Genomic DNA, 16748 nt, shown 5'->3' with positions numbered 1-16748 from the left:
GTTCCATTCCACATTCCCAACAGTAGCAAATAAGCATTCCTGTTTCTCCACATCGTCTCCAATATTTGCAGTTTTTTTAAAACATTTTAAAATTTTATTGATACCTATTAATAAAGAATAAATCCATCCAAAGAATACAATCTCTGGTATTTAGTATAATCACATATTGGTACATTCATCACCCCAATCATTCCCAGAGCAATTTCATTATTCCAATATTAATAATAAAACAAAAAGAAACAAAGAAAACTTATCAGCTCTCAATGTCTCTATGCCACACCTGCTGTACATAGCTGCCATTCTTTTATCTTCTGTCTAGAATATTTGTATTTAGATTTTGTAAAAACAATCACATATATTCAATACCACCCATATTAAAGTTTGACATGAGTTTTTACTATCTTGTAAAGCCTCATGTTATGGTTGTTTTCAGCTTTCCTTCCAGTAATATTCATGAACTTAGACTTTCCCTTTCAGTCACTGTCACACCTTTATAATAGCTCTGTTAGTTGGAAAATATCATGGCATGATTTAACAATATGTATTTTTTTTCCTTTCAGGCTGCAGCACACCCTTTACTATCTATGGTATTTCTGATCTTTGGGTAACATATTCTACTAGTTTTTGTTTGTCCTTCAAGACCTTGAACTCACCCTCAGTTTGGAAGGACAGTTTTGCAGGATACAGAATTCTTGGCTGGTAGTTTTGCTCTTTCAGTACCTTAAATACATCATACCACTTTCTTCTCGCCCCCAAGGTTTCTGATGAGAGGTTGTCACTTAATCTTACCAAGTTTCCCTTGTATGTGATGCATTGCTTTTCTCTTGCTGCTTTTAGAATCCACTCTTTATCTATGATATTTGTCATTCTGAATAGAAGGTGTCTTGGCGCAAGTCTATTTTTGATTTATTCTGTTTGGGGTGATTTGTCCTTCTTGGATTTGACACTTATATCCTCCATAACGGTTGGGAATTTTCAGTCATTATTTCTTCAAATTCTCTTTCTGCTCCTTTTCCATTCTCATCTTCTTCTGGGACACCAATGTTGGGAATGTTTGTGCATTTTGCATTGTCATTCAACTCCCTGAGACTCTGTTTCATTTTTTCCATTCTTTTCTCTTTCTGCTCTCCTGACTTTTCCAGTTCAGATGTTCTGTCTTCAAAATCACTAATTCTTTGAGCAACTCAGTTCCGCTCTTTTGTGCCAATCATTTACTTTTAATCTCACCTATCATGTCTTTCATTCCCATAAGGTCTGTTACTTTACTTTCCAGGCTTTCCAATTGTTCTTTATGATCTCTCAGTGTTTTCTTAATATCTTTTATTTCTTTAGCCATGCTTTCTTAAATTCTTTAAAATGATTTAGGAGAGTTGTGTGATTATCACAGATTAATTGTATTAAATCCTGTATCTCTTTAGGATCTTTGGTTATTTCTTTTGTCTGGCCATCTCTTTGTGTTTCCTAGTATGACCTGTAATTTTTGCTTGATGTCTAGCCGTATGAATATGTTGGTGGATTTATTCAGGTGGCCAATTTATCTCTCTATTGCTTATTGTCCTGTTTTCCCAACAGTTTTTTTTGATAGTTGGTTCAATTGATTCTAGGTCTTTAAAACTGCCGACCCTAAGTTACAAAAATCAGGCCAGGGCTCCACTAGTGGAGCACAGATTTTTTCCAATGGTAGGATATAGAGAAAAACATTTTTGTCCATGCAATGTCCATATTGGCCAGCAGATGACACATGGCAGTGCACCTTACCATGGAGGTGTTTCAACTTGGACTTTCCTGTGTTTCTGTGTTGAATCTCGAGAGCAGAGTTTCAGAGCAGGTTCTGCTGGTCCAATTCACTGAAGAGAAGCATTCCAAGTCCCCCTCCATTTTCCCTCAAAACAGCTCTTGGGGAAAAAGAGGTCTGTTCCCCTCCAATTGGCTTCAGGAAGCCAAGAATTTTATCCCCACTTAATATCTTGTTGGGGGGGAGGGGAATATTTCCTGCTTCACTAGGGGCTTAGTGAACTTTTTTCCTTTTGGCTTTTTGGTCTCTCTGTCCCTCACCCACCTGGAAGTTGTGTAGTTCTGTCCTAGTCTGCTGACCCCCAAAGGAGGTCCCCCAGGTAGCTTTGACCCTTTCTCTATTGTTCTTCTGAGATTATTGTGCTATGTCTCTTAGTCTGATGCCACCTGCTCACAGTTCTCCTCTCCTACATTTTAAAATTGAAATATACTTCACACACCAGAAAATTCACTTTTAGCATAAACAATTCTGTAGTTTAAAATAAATTTATAAACTTGTGCAGTTATTTTCAAAATGATAATATCCCATAAAAAATTTTCATATCCCTTGAGTTACTCTATAGTCCCTTATCCCCAATCTCCTGGCAAACAATATTCTAATTTTCTTTATATATGTATTTGCCAATTTGGGACATTATATATAAAATGTATCATATGCTGTAGTCATTTGATATTGTATGAATTCCAAAAATAGATATTGGATTATGCTTGTAAACTGGTCTGTCCCTCTGGGCATATTAGTGTATATTGGATTCAGAGATTTTGTTTTTACTTGGTTAAATGGTTAAGGCTTTCATTGGGCAATGTCAGTAGGATGTTGAGTCCCTGTTCCCTTGGAAATAATACTGCAGAGAAGGGAGTTGGAGTTTTGATATTTGAGTTTAATGTTGGAGTTTTGAGCTGGCACCCAGGAATTGAACACACAGGAGAAGAACACAGAGGAATAAACACAACTCCTTAAATACAGCAGAAGCCCAGAGGACAGAGTCAGATCCATTCACAAGATTGTCTACAGCTGAGCTTGTTAGAGTACACCAGCTGAGTGGGGAAAGAAAACCAAGAAGCCAGAACTCTTGGAAGAAGTTAACAGTCATCTTGCCCCAACATGTGGAAATAGTCTTTGATGAGGGAAGTAACTTATGCTTCATGGCCTAGTGACTGTAAGCTTCAACTTAATGTATATATCCTTCATGAAAGGCAACAGTCCAAATTTCAAAGAGCAATTTGGCTGGCTAGAAAAATAAGGAAAGAGCCAATGCTGAAGTTGAGGCAGAAATTCTTCTACTGACTCAGAAATCCTCAGTTTTGGTTTTTAAGTCTTCCAGCTGATTGTGTGAGGAGACTCCCTATACTGCAGAAAGCAATCTCCTTCTTTGATTATAGACATAACCCACTAATTATCAATGCAAATTCAATATACAAAATTCCCTCACAGTAGCCAACAGAGTAGTACTTGACTAAACCAATGGACTATAACCTAGCAAGCTGACACATGAAATTAGCCATCAAAATCTCTTTTTCTGTATTCCCTCTTTTATTTTATTGATATATTGGACAGTCAATGTCAAAAACTGTCTATCTTGATGACATTAGCTTTGTAGTAAATCTTGAGTTATGTAGTGCACATCTCTACTTATATTCATTTTCTACTCTGGCTATTTTTGCTTGTGTTTCCTTTGTATATTTTAAATTGGTGAGAAAATTACATGTTAAAATGGTGGGAGTGTGATTAGGATTATCCTGGATCAATAAATAATGACTGTGATATCTTAAGAATATTGAATGTATCAGTCCTTGAACATGATACATCACTTCATGTAATTAAGTCTACTTTTATTTCTCTCAGCTACATTTCATAGCTATTATAGTTTTCTACATTTCTTGTTAAATTTATTCCTGATCATTTATTATTTTATAGTACTTTAAATGAAATTATGCCTGGTTATAATTTCAAATTATTCCTTTCTAGTATATAGTAATCAATGGATTTTTTTCACACAATAATGTATTCTAAGACCTTTTATAAAATCCTTTATTAGTCCCAATTTTCTGAGACTCATTAGCATTCTGTGTACATGATAATTTAGTATTTAAGAACAGATTAATTCTCTATTTTTATGCTTTTATCTTGTCTTATTAATCTTGTTAGCATCTCAAGTGCACAGTTGATTAGAAGTGGTAAAGGCATCATATTTGTACTCAATTATTTACCATTAATTATGACAATAAATGTGTGGATTTTTTGGGTAGATGTCCCTTTATCAAAGAGAGGAAGTCCCTTTTTTGTCATGTATGCTTAGTGTTTTTATCTTGTAAGTTGAATTTTTCAAATGTTTTTTCTTCACCCATAGAAGACATCATATGTTTGTGTTGTTATTCTGTTAATATGATGGATTCATGGATTTTCTAATGCTAAATTAACTGCAATCCTGAGATAAACCTGCTTAAGCATGATATAGTATCCTTTTTTTACATATGTAAAATGGCAATTTTTAAAATTTTTTTACACTTTTAAAAATTAAAATTAATAGATCACAAAGAATGTTATTATTAAAAAACAAAAGAGGTTCCCATATAACCAACTCCCCACCCCCCCACCTCCATCATTTTCATAAATTGTATTTTTGTGAAGATATATGCATCACAGAAAATGTTATAGTATTCTTTATATTTATTGCTGAATTTGACTTGCTAGTATTTTGTGAAGGATTTTTGCATCTGTGATCATAAGTAATGTTGGTCCATATTTATCTTTCCCTGTAATTGTTTTTGATAAAGTTTCAATATAAGGATTTGCTGGTCTCCTAAAATGAGTTGAGGTTTCCTCCCTCTGTTTTCTGAAAACATTTGTACAAGTTTTATATTATATTCCCCTTAAATGTTGGATAAAATTTACCAATAAAACCATTTGGACATTGCATTTCCTTTGTGAGACGATTTCTGATAACAAGCTCAGTTTCGCCGACAGAGTGTCAGCCTTCTTTTAATATCACATTTTCCCACTCTTATAAGTTGTGTTTTTCAGGGCATTTATCCATTTTACCTAAATTGTTTGATTTTGGCATGAAATTGGCATGGCATTTCTTTAATATCCTTTTTATGTCTGCATGATCGCTAGTAATAGAAACTTTTATTCATGATCTTGGCAATGTGAACTTCAACCTTGCTAACAGCTTATCAATTTAACCAAGATTTAAAAATATCTAACAATTGGCTTTGTCATCTATTATTTGCTTTTTTCAAAATATTTATGTATTTATTATTTCCTTCCTTTTATTAACTTTGGGTATAATTTTTAAAATCTTTTCTAATTTATCAAAGTCAAAACTTACATGATTGCTTTTAAGCTTTTATCCTTACTAACAGAATTTTTCTCATGTCCCTTCTTTACCTACATCCTAAAATTTTCCGTATGCTTTATTTTCATTATCATTTAATTCTAAATGGTTAACTTCCTTCATCATTTCTTTTTTAATTAATTTAATCCATGAATTATTTTAATATTTGTTAAAAAATAATAGCCTATTACTGGAGTCTTTTATAAGAGAAGGGAATTCAGACAGAGAGAGAAAATCACACAAAGTAAAAACTGAAATCAAAACCCAGGAGAGAAAGAAGAGATCAGGAGACACCACCATGTGTCTTGCCATGGGACAAGTTAAGGACCAAAGGTCACCAGCGACCATCCACAGAGCACCATAGTTTTGAGGAGAAAAAGAGTTGCCTTGATGATGCATTTTCCCAGTCTCAAAACCATAAGCTAATAAATTCCCATTGCTTAATCTGTCCCATTTCATGGTATTTGTTTGGAGAGGCCTAGAAAATTAAAATAGATTTTGGTACCAGGACAGTGAGGTGCTAATATTGCAAATACCAAAAAATTTGGAAATGGCATTGAAATTTGATCATGGATTGATAGAAAAGGCCTAGACCAGTTTGAAGAAACTGTTCTCAGGAATATGGATGCCAAAGGTAATTCTGATGCGGCCTTAGAAGAAAATGACGATTGTGGAATTCAAAACTGGTGGAAAGATGATCTTTATTTTAAAGTGGCAGAGATCTTGGCAAAATTGAGTTCTGATATCAGATTGATGACAGAACTTGAGAGGGTTGAACTTGAATATTTAGATGAGAAGATTTCCAAGGTAAGTGTGGAAAGTTTAGTCGGCTTTCTCCTTGCAAATTATAGTAAAATATGAGAGGAAACAGATAGCCGAGAACTGAACTCCTGGACACAATGAATCCAGAAATTGAAGGTTTGGAAAATTCTGAGTTTTTGGAAAGTGAGTCCCCAGAGAATAATGTTCCATCCAAGAGGTTAAATGCACATGCCACCAGTTAGCAATTCCAGGGAAGCCAAGATTGGAAATGCAGTTATCCTGGAGGGTGGGCCTTCCACCCCATTGTTCAGGAAGAGTGCTACCACCCCAGTGTTAGAGAGGGTGGAGTCTATACCCTGGAGATTGCAGAGAGTCTGGACACCAGCCCAGTGTTGTGAGAGGGTGGGTCTGTGCCCCAGCACTTGTGGAGAGCCTGGTTGCCATCCCATTGCTTGGGGAGCATAAAGCCTTCACCCCAGTGTTTGGGGAGAGCATGGCCAATGTGCAAGCACTAGGAATGTGTGGGGCTGCCACTCCATCAGACCCAGAGGAAAAAGCATCATTTTATAGATAACTTACAGGCCTTGAAATCTACTATTGCATGTCCTGCAAGGTTTCAGAATTGTTTGCAAACCATGACCCCTGTTTTCCTTCCATTTTTCCTCTATGGGAATGGACATGTTTATCCTATGCCTGTCCTTCCATTGTGTATTGAAAGTAAATAACTTGTTCTCTAGGTTTCACAGGTCCACAGATGAAGGGAAGTGTGCCACAGGATAGACCACATCCATAACTGATTTAGATGAGATTTTAGACTAAGTATTGTTTCTGAAATGACTTAAGACTTTTGGGATATTGTAATAAAATTAGTGTATTCTGCATATAGAAAGAACATTTTTGGGGGTCTACTGGGGGGAGTGTAGTGTTTTGAAGTTGTTATGTATCACAGGAAAATCAGTTAAATTTATTCCATTCCTGTGAGTGTGAACACATCGCTATCAGGACCTTTTGATGAGGCTATTTTAATTAAGATGTGACCCACCTCAGTCAGAATGTATCTTAATCATCTTCCTAGAGTCCTGTATAAAAGGAGGAAATTCAGATACAGAGAGAATGCCACAGAAAGTAAAAAGCTAAAACAAATGAAACCTGGAAGAGAAGGACAAGACCAGGAGATACCACAAGGTGGCTTCCATGTGACAAGTTGAGCACCATGGGTCACGAACAGCCAGCCCCCAAACACCACAGTCTTGGGGAGAAAATATTCTCTTGATGCCTTGATGTGGACATTTTCCCAGCCTCAAAACAATAAGTTAATAAATCCCCATTGCTTAAGCCAGCCCATTTCATGGTATTTTCTTAAGCAGCCTAGACACTAAAACATTATGCTTTCAGCACTTTGAAAATCATGGATTTTTCTGTTGCAGCTGAGCATATACTCCATTTTGGTGAATGTCTGCAGTGCAAACATACATATACGCAAAAATGTGCATTCAGAAATTGTTAAGTGTAGTGTAGTTTGATAATTTGATAGCATCATTATAATCTTTATATTTCTCTATTGAATTTTTATTAAATATTTAAGTGCTTTTATTTTACCTTTATTTTTGTACAATATTTTCACATCATATAGAATTCTCTTTGAAATTTAAAAGTTTTTTTTGCACCAAGTTAAAGCATGTTCCTGCATTCCCTTTTCTTGCTGCTGCCATTGGTCCAGGTGAGAAGTCAGGATTATTTGTATTTTTGTTCCATTATGTATGTGTTGCTATTAAGCTTGTCCAGGCAATTTTTAATTTATTAGAATTTCAATTCTAGAATTATAATTGTTTTTATATTCTATAATTTTGCTTATAATTCCATCTATTTATGAATTATTCATAGAGTTTTTAATCTTTGAATATATTTATATTAACTGCACTAAAGTTCTTCCTTCTTGATCACTATATCTGAGTTCCTTCTGCTTTATTTTCTATTGATGATTTTTTTCCTCTGGAAAATTGGTCAAATTTTTCTGTGGTTTTTTTTTTTTTGCTTGTTTTTTTTTTTTTTTTTGCATGTCTACTGATTTTTGATTGGGTACTAAACAGTACAGCTGATATTTATAAAGACTGCATTCTATTGTGTTCCCGTGATGAGTCAGCTTTGTTTTAATGTTGAACGTATAAGTCAATCTCTGCCTCCCCTGTATTAGGCAGCTGCCAAAATTTCTACTCATTTTTTTAACCTTCTACCTACTATAGTTTACCAAAATCCCTGTGTTCTCCTCATGTATTCAGAGGTTAAGCAGATAGTCACTGTAGCAGTTTCATATAGTTATGAATTTCAAAAATAATTGGATTATGTTTGTAATCTGGTCTATTACTGAGTATGACTGAGTTATGATTGCAGCTTTGATTGGGCCACATCATTAGGGCATTGCATCCCCACCCCTTGGTGGGTGGGGACTCACAGATAAAAGGCATGGCAAAGGACAGAGTTGGAACTTTTGATGCAAAGGTTTCTTGATGTTGGAGTTTGATGCTGAAGACTTAAGCTGGAGCCCCAGAAAGTAAGCTCATAAGAGAAAGTGAAGCCAGCCCCAGGAAGCAGCAAGATCTGTGAAGAAAGGAACTTGAACCCAGAGAATAGTAAGACCCTGGAAGGGAGGAACCCAGAAGGCCTGAATCCCCACAGCTATCAGCAGCCACCTTGCTCCAACACATGGAGATAGACTTTGGTGATGGAAGTAACTCATGCTTGATGGCCTGGTATCTGTAAGCTCCTACCCCAAATAAATACCCTTTATAAAAACCAACCAATTTCTGGTATTTTGCATCAGCACTCCTTTGGCTCAATAATACAGAATTTGGACAGAGGAGACAGGATATGCTTTTGCAATTACCAAAATGCTGTGATGGTTTTATAAATGGGTAAGGTGTATTTTTTGGAGGAATTGTGAGATGCTTGATAGAAAAGGCCTAAATTGTTTTTGCAGAGACTGTTGATGAGAACATGGATGCTAAAGAGACTTTTTCTGATGCCTTAGAAGTAAATGATGAAACTATTTTTGGAAACTGGAGGAAAGGCAATCTGTGTTTTAAAGCTACAGAGAACTTAGCAAGATTAACTCCTAGTATTTTATGGAAGGCAGAATTTGAAAATGGCCAGCCTGGACATTTAGCTGAAAAATTTCAAAAGTAAAGCCAGAGAATGTGATTTGGCTTCTGTTTGCAGCTTATGGCAAAATGCTAGATGAGTGAGATAAGCTGAGGACTGAACTTTCGGGCACAAAGAAACCAGAAAATGATTCTGGAAATTCCGGGCTTCTGGAAATTGAGCTTCCAGAATAAAGTGCCCCATTGGAGGACTTAACTAAACTTGGAACTTGTAAATCAGGATTGAAGATACAGTAATCTAGGAAAAACTTGTGGAAAGTCTTACTATCTGATGGCTTGGACCCCTGCTTCCTGCATGCTAACTCAACAGACTTGTTGAGAGAGCTACATGAACAAAACTATTGTCAGCCTGGAATAAAAGGGACATGGAAAGGAAGGAATGCAGGGGAAATGACTTCAAGAGGAAAACCATGGAAGCTGAGATCTGGAAATAGGACATCTCCTTGGACAAGAGAAGAATCCTACCCATGTATACAGAGAGGGTGAGTTTACCTGAGCAGTTGAAGAGGGTGGATGTGCCTGGCTGATGTTCTGGGAGCATTTTGTTGCCCCAGGGTACAGGGAGAGTGGATCACATTCCCCAAGAATTATGCCATTTAAGGTGGGTACCCCACAGGTCTGAGAAGGGTGGACCTGTCCCCTATGGATTAGGGAAGGCTGGGTGATCAACTCATTGTTCTGAGATGGTTGAACCAGTATGCCAAATGTTAGGGAAGGTCAGGTGGTCAACTCGTTGATCTGGGTTGAACCTGTTTGCTAAAGGTTGGGGGGATTGTTGTCTACACGTCACTGTACTAGGCAGGTTAAGACTCTAACTCAAAGATTGGGTAAGGTGTGGCAATCACCCCAACACTCTGGGAGGGTGAGGTCTGGAGTTTGGTCAACACCCAGGTGATTGATGATGGTGGAACCAAGAAAATGGCTGTTGGGCAAGCATGGGAAAAGGGTGGGTTCCATAAGGCACCAAGGAGAAGAAACCATCATCTTAAAAATGACTAAGACTGAAATCAAATGGAGTATGCCCTGCAGGTTTATTGAATGGTAGAGGACCCATGACTCAGTTTACTTCCCAATTTCTCCTTATTGGAATGAAAATGTTTATCCTTTCTACATTTGTGTATTGGAAAGAGCTAAATTGTTTTGTAAGTTTCAGAGATCTATAGTAGATGATTTAGTGCTTGCATTGTTACTGACTTAAGGTTTATTTGAATATTGTAATGTCATTTTGGAATTCAGAGGGTGGAGCGTAGCAGTTTGGTATAGATATGAATTCTAAAAACAGATACTGGATTATGTTTGGAATCTGGTCTATTATTGTGCATGACTGAGTTATGATTAGGGCTTTGTTTGGACCTTGTCATTAGGGCATTGAGTCCCCACTCCTTGGTAGGTGGGGACTCACAGATAAAAGGCAAGGCAAAGGACATAACTGGGGCTTTTGATGTGAGGGTTTTTGATGTTGGAATTTTGATGTTGGAGTTTGCACACAGAGCACACAGAGAAGATAAGCCAGCCCCAGGAAGAGAGGATGCCTGCACCCAGGAAGAAGCAAGCCTTGGGAAGAAATGAAACTTGAACCCAGAGAGAAGCAAGACCATAGAAGGGAAGAACCCACAGGAAGCCTGAACCCTCACAGCCATTGGCAGCCATCTTTCTCCAATTTAAGGAAATAGACTTTGGTGAGGGAAGTAACTTATGTTTTATGACCTGGTATCTGTAAGCTCCTACCCCAAATAAATACTCTTTATAAAAACCAACCAATTTCTGGTATTTTGCATCAGCACCCCTTTGGCTGACTAATAAAGCCACATATTTAGGTGAATTTTGAATGCAGATTTCTGGGGTCCATTTTTTTCTGTGGCTTCCTTCCTCCCCAAATTTCCCTGTTAATTTTCTGCCTTTTAACCGCAACTTTATCTTCGGATCTCAACCCAGTGTTCCTAAAGCTTTCTTCCCTCAGAGCTGCCCTCACTTGGAGAGTGTCTTCTGTCAAAAAGCCACAAACACAGTATTTATATGTAGCATTTCATACTTCAATGGGAGATTACCATCTAGTTTCTGCCTACATTCTGTTGTTTGCTAGTACTTTCAAATTTCAAATAGATTTGCTTTCCTAGTTGATTTTTTTTTTCTTTTTCTGTTTTTCATAGTGTTGGTACTAACAAGCTACTGCCGTTACCCCAAAGACTGTTAGAACTACAAACATTCTTGATTATTAATTATCTCTTGAATTATGAGTTTATTAATGATAAATCTGTTTTATTTGTATTTACTGTTGAATTTTATCTAGTCTTATTTCTTCTTTTGGTCTATCTGTGCGTTTGTTTCCTATTGTTATATTTTGCTTGGAGCTTCAGATCAATGGCTATTTGATGTAAACATAATTACCAATTTTGTTATTTAGCTTCTTTGATATAGGGATGAGAGAACCAGGATTAAGACCAATCTCAGCAGTGAGCTCTATATTTGTGAATCTGGTACATCTGCATAGATTCATCTACAATGAAGATGCCTGTTGTAGGTGTCTCTGGTTTCTTTCCTAGAGCTGGCATTTATCACGTCAGGAAAAGGTTTCCCCCTGACTTACTGCTTAGGTTAGCCACAGCAAAAATCCATTTAACTTCCTTTGCAGTTATTTTGCTCAAAGTTTAAATGAGGTGTTATAGGAGCAACCCCAACAGTCCCTGCCCCGGCGGCCCCGAGCGCTGGCCTTGCCGCTGAGGTGGAAGGAGCCCCGACAGGAGCCCATCGGGCGCCCAGCAGGGTGGCCCCCTCTGTCCGCCCCGGAGCGGCGTGGCTCGTAGAGTTGGAGAGTTATCGGGTATATTAATGTCTTATTGATAATGGCAGAACATCCACCACTGCTGGATACAACTCAGATTTTAAGTAGTGCTATTTCTCTTCTATCTGCTGCTGTTGTAAGTGCAGATGGAACACAATGGGTTATTCTGGTACAAGTTAACCCACGGGAAGCCATTACGATAAGAAGAACAGATGGACAGTTTCAGTGCATTACAGGTCCTGCTCAGGTTCCAATGATGTCCCCAAATGGTTCTGTGCCTCCTGTTTGTGTGCCTCCTGGACATGCCCCACAGGCTATTGAAGACAATGGTGTTCTCAGAGTTGTTGTGGTGCCCCAGGCACCAGAGTGCCATCCTGGCAGTCACACAGTAACACACCATTCTCCCCATCCTCCTCCACCTGGCTTCATTCCTGTCCCAACCATGATGCCCCCTCCACCACGCCATATGGACTCACCAGTGACCGGAGCTGGAGACGTGGCAGCACAGGACATGCCACAGTACCAGTCTTCTCAAGTATACGGAGATGGAGTTGTTCACTCTACACATGGAAGATCTAACTTAACAGATGAAAGATCTAGTAAAACATATGAACGTTTGCAGAAAATATTAAAGGATCACCAAGGAACACAAAGATAAAATGAGCAGTCCACTGTCATCACCCCAGTGATGCCCTTCTCCCTCCAGAGAACATAATAGACTTATAAAAGGGCAGAATGCCAGTGCTACAAATACAGGATGCGCCAAGAACAGATCAGGAAAAGGAAAAGGTGGTGCACAAGTTGATACAGAAACAGAAGAAAAAGATGAAGAAACTAAAGCATTTGAAGCACTTCTTTCCAACATTGTCAAGCCAGTGGCCTCAGGCAAGGACAGTAGTACTTACCTGGACACCTCCTTCCAGCACCATGAATGGAGAAACAGATGAGATCACTGCTCCAGAATTCTATGGATATGAAATTCTGGTTTCAAGTGCTGGAAGAGACGGGAAATATAAAAGTGTATATGCTGTAGAAGAAACATCTGTCACCGTGAGTGATCTCAAGCCAGCTACAGATTACCACCCCAAAGTACATGCAGAATACAATTCTATAGAAGGCACTCCTTCAGAAGCTGAAAGCTTTACCACTTTGTGCTGTGAACAGGATACTAATCCAAGAATAGCCAATGGGACCAAAAATTCACTCATTATGCAATAGGAAGGCACCCAGGAACAATGGTTCTAAAACCAAAAGCTTTATTTTAGAATGGGATGAGAGAAAAGGAAATGAAGAATTTTGTCAGTGTGACATGGGCCCACAGAAGCAATTTAAGATTACTAAATTGTCACCAGCAATGAGTTGTAAATTTAGACTATCAGCCAAAAATGACTATGGTACAAGTGGTTTTAGTGAGGAAGTCTTATATTATACCTCGGGCTGTGCCCCCTCTATGCCAGCAAGTCCTGTATTAACTAAAGCTGGAGTTACTTGGTTATCCTTACAGTAGAGTAAACCCTCAGGAACACCATCAGATGAAGGAATTTCTTACATTTTAGAGATGGAGGAAGAAACTTCAGGATATGGTTTTAAACCTAAATATGATGGAGAAGATCTTGCTTACACAGTGAAAAATCTCAGATGTAGTACAAAGTATAAATTTAAGGTTACTGCTTACAACTCAGGAGGTAAAAGTAATCCAAGTCAAGTTGTAGGATTTGCTACATGCCCTGATAAACCAGGAGTACCTATAAGGACTTCAGTTAAAGGAAAGGTACATTCACACACTTTTAAAATTACTTAGGACCCACCAAAAGACAATGGAGGGACACCCATCAATAAATACGTAGTGGAGATGGCAGAAGGTTCTAATGGAAACAAATGGGATGTGATATACAGTGGAGCTAGTAGGGAACATCTTTCTGAATGATTGAATCCAGGCTGCTTCTATGGTTTACGAGTTTACTGCATCAGTGATGGAGGACAGAGTGCGATATCTGAACGTTTACTTGTGCAGACTCCAGCCATGCCTCCTGGTCCATGCCTCCCTCCCAGATTACAGGGTAGACCCAAAGCAAAAGAAATACAGTTATGATGGGGACCGCCTCAGATTGATGATGGATCACCCATTTCCTGTTACGGTGTGGAAAAGTTTCCTGTAGAAAAAGATGAACCCAGAGAAGTTTACCAGGGCTCTGAAGTAGAATGTAGAGTGAGCAAACTTCTTTCTGGAAAGACATACAGTTTCAGACCACATGCAACTAACAAAATGGGGTTTGGACCGTTTTTAGAAAAATGTGATATTACCACAGCCCCTGGGCCACCAGGTCAATGTAAACCCCTCAGGTGACATGCAGATCTGCAACTTGTGCACAAGTGAACAGGACGGTCCTGTTGAGTGATGTAACTGATGTCCCTGAGTATCGACTGGAGCGGGGAGGAGTTGAAGGAAGTGTGCTGATGTGTTACCGGGGGCCTGGTCTCAGTTATGAATTAAAAGGACTTTCTCCAGCAACCACCTATTATTGCAGGGGTCAGGCCCCGAGTGCTGGCAGCGCAGGTCCGTTCAATGAAGTGGTGGCCTGTGTGACTCCACCCTCAGCTCCTGCCGTTGTGACACGTCTTCAATTAATAAGTGACGACAATGCAGAAAGCCTATATTATTCACCTTCTACTTGCCTTGCCATCAGCTGGGAAAAGCCTTGTGATCATGGGTCTGAAATCCTCACCTACTGCATAGACTTTGGAGATAAACAGCCTTTGACAGTGGAAAGGTTACAAGCTCTATTGTAAACAATTTGCAACCAGATACAACGTACAGAATAAGAACTCAAAACTTGAATAGCCTTGGAGCTGGTCCTTTCAGCCACATGACAAAATTAAAAACAAAGCTCCTCCCTCCCGATCCACCTTGTCTGGAACGTGTTGCCTTTAACCACCAGAACCTTAAACTGAAATGGGGAGAAGGACCCCCAAAGACATTGTCAACAGATTCTATTCAGTACCACCTTTAGATGGAAGCCAAGAATGGCAGGTTTGTATCCTTGTGCAGAGGACCATGTCATAGATACAAAGTACAAAGTCTCAACGAATCATCATCCTATCAATTTTGTATTCAAGCTTGTAATGAAGCTGGGGAAGGCCCTCTCTCCCAAGAATATATTTTCACTATTCCAAAATCTGTCCCAGCTGCCTTGAAAGCCCCCAAAATAGAAAAAGTAAACGGTCACATTTTTTATATTACTTGGGAATGTTTACAACCAACGAAAGATGATCCAGTTATTTACAGTCTTCAAGTTATGGTGGGCAAATATTCAGAATTCAAGCCTGCAGCTGAACTGTGAATATCGTTTCCATGTGTGTGCCAGTCGCCAGTGCCAAGGTGCTCCTAGCGGGCATCAGGACCTTGTGGGCGCCTCCAGCAGTACAGCGCTCTTCATCCCCCAGAGGACTGAGCCACCAGCGGGTACCAGAGACACTGTGAAAAGCACCAGGGCCCCGTGGGCACTCACCTATGAGCAGTTTGTAGCTGTCATCATTGTGCTGTTTGCTTTCTTTTCCATCTTGATTGCCTTTATCATTCAGTACTTTGTAATCAAGTGAAAATATAACTTTATTTTTTCAATGTGTTACTACACTTTGTTATGAACTAAAATTACGTCTGTATTGCTTTTACAAAAACAGTGGCATTTGGCACTGGCATTGAGGCTACAGCACATCATTTTTGCCATGACAATGCTTGTATTTTATGTAGAGGCTGGCATTTTATCAAAATGCAAGCCACAGAAAAATCAGTTTGTTTTCTTTGTTTGGTTGGGGTTTGTTGATTTTGGCTTTTTGGTTGTTTTTTTCCTCCTTTTTCTTTTGACAGATCTTCTCACAGAACAAACTTTCTAAAAGACAACAGTAGATAATTGACATTTTGACCAGGTAGCATGAGTATAACAGTGATGACCTGATCTGCTTTTTAAAAAGATTATTACTAAGTGAAAAATTCAGAATTAAAAAATAATATATATATATAAGCTAACATGCTTTATAAAAATGTTAAAGTCTGATGCTGTGAAAACAATCTAGTGCTATATTTCTTCCTCCTCATTTGTCTTAATTATTTGGTAAGTGGGACTATGATGAATAACTGGAGGGCATAGAAAGCAAAAATCTGAAAGAAAAAATATGCATGAAAAAAGAAACTTCCTGTTTGATAAATGTGGAGTTCTTCACTTCAAGTATATTTTCATAAATTCATAAATAAGACACTTAAAGAAAGCACAGATAGTTTACTTGGAAAAAATATTTCAGTGTTTACTCATAAAGTACCTCTTCAGGTCTTGAAAACATGAAAAGGAAGAGGGAAGGCCTTTAGAATGTTACTTTTTTAAAGTAATCATAACTATTTTGAAATTTCAAACCTATTTAATTTGGCTTCTGTTTGGTGAGCCCTTGAGCTACATTTATGGGTATAAGGGTATATATATAAACCATACATAGGAAGAGTATAAATAAATGAATACACACACATATATTCATGTCTATTTGGTATAGGCCAGTTTTGAAGAACTCCCACAAGTTTTGCTTCTCCTGTAACTATTGCCATCGCCATCAGAATTCCTAATCAAACCTAACATTTTTGTTTGGAGCACCAAATCTGAAGACAAAATTTGTACCGGTAAACTCCAAGCCGCTTTCTTTCTTGAAAAACAAATGTTTAATGTAATGTCTGTTTGGATACTCTTCCAAATTGTTGATTGCAGGGGGTTAATGTTTCATTAGAGCACTTTGCAATTGCATAATTCATTAATGTTTTATGAGCTTGCATTTGTGAGTTATTGGATGATCAGGCTTAATTTTGTCAAGTACTCCATTGTACATCTTGCCTGGGTGTCAATGACTGCCAGCAATATATCGTTTGAAATG

General features: G+C 38.2%; 1 pseudogene; it reads left to right on the top strand.

Annotated features, from left to right (window-relative positions):
• Window positions 1–11875: 11875 nt before the first annotated feature.
• LOC101412288 (fibronectin type-III domain-containing protein 3A pseudogene) lies at window positions 11876–15434 on the top strand (annotated as a pseudogene).
• Window positions 15435–16748: the final 1314 nt, after the last annotated feature.

This window comes from Dasypus novemcinctus, chromosome 25 (assembly GCF_030445035.2).
Source record: "Dasypus novemcinctus isolate mDasNov1 chromosome 25, mDasNov1.1.hap2, whole genome shotgun sequence".
NCBI lineage: Eukaryota > Metazoa > Chordata > Mammalia > Cingulata > Dasypodidae > Dasypus > Dasypus novemcinctus.
Note: the sequence above shows the minus strand (reverse complement) of the source record. Positions and strands in the feature narration are given on the sequence as shown.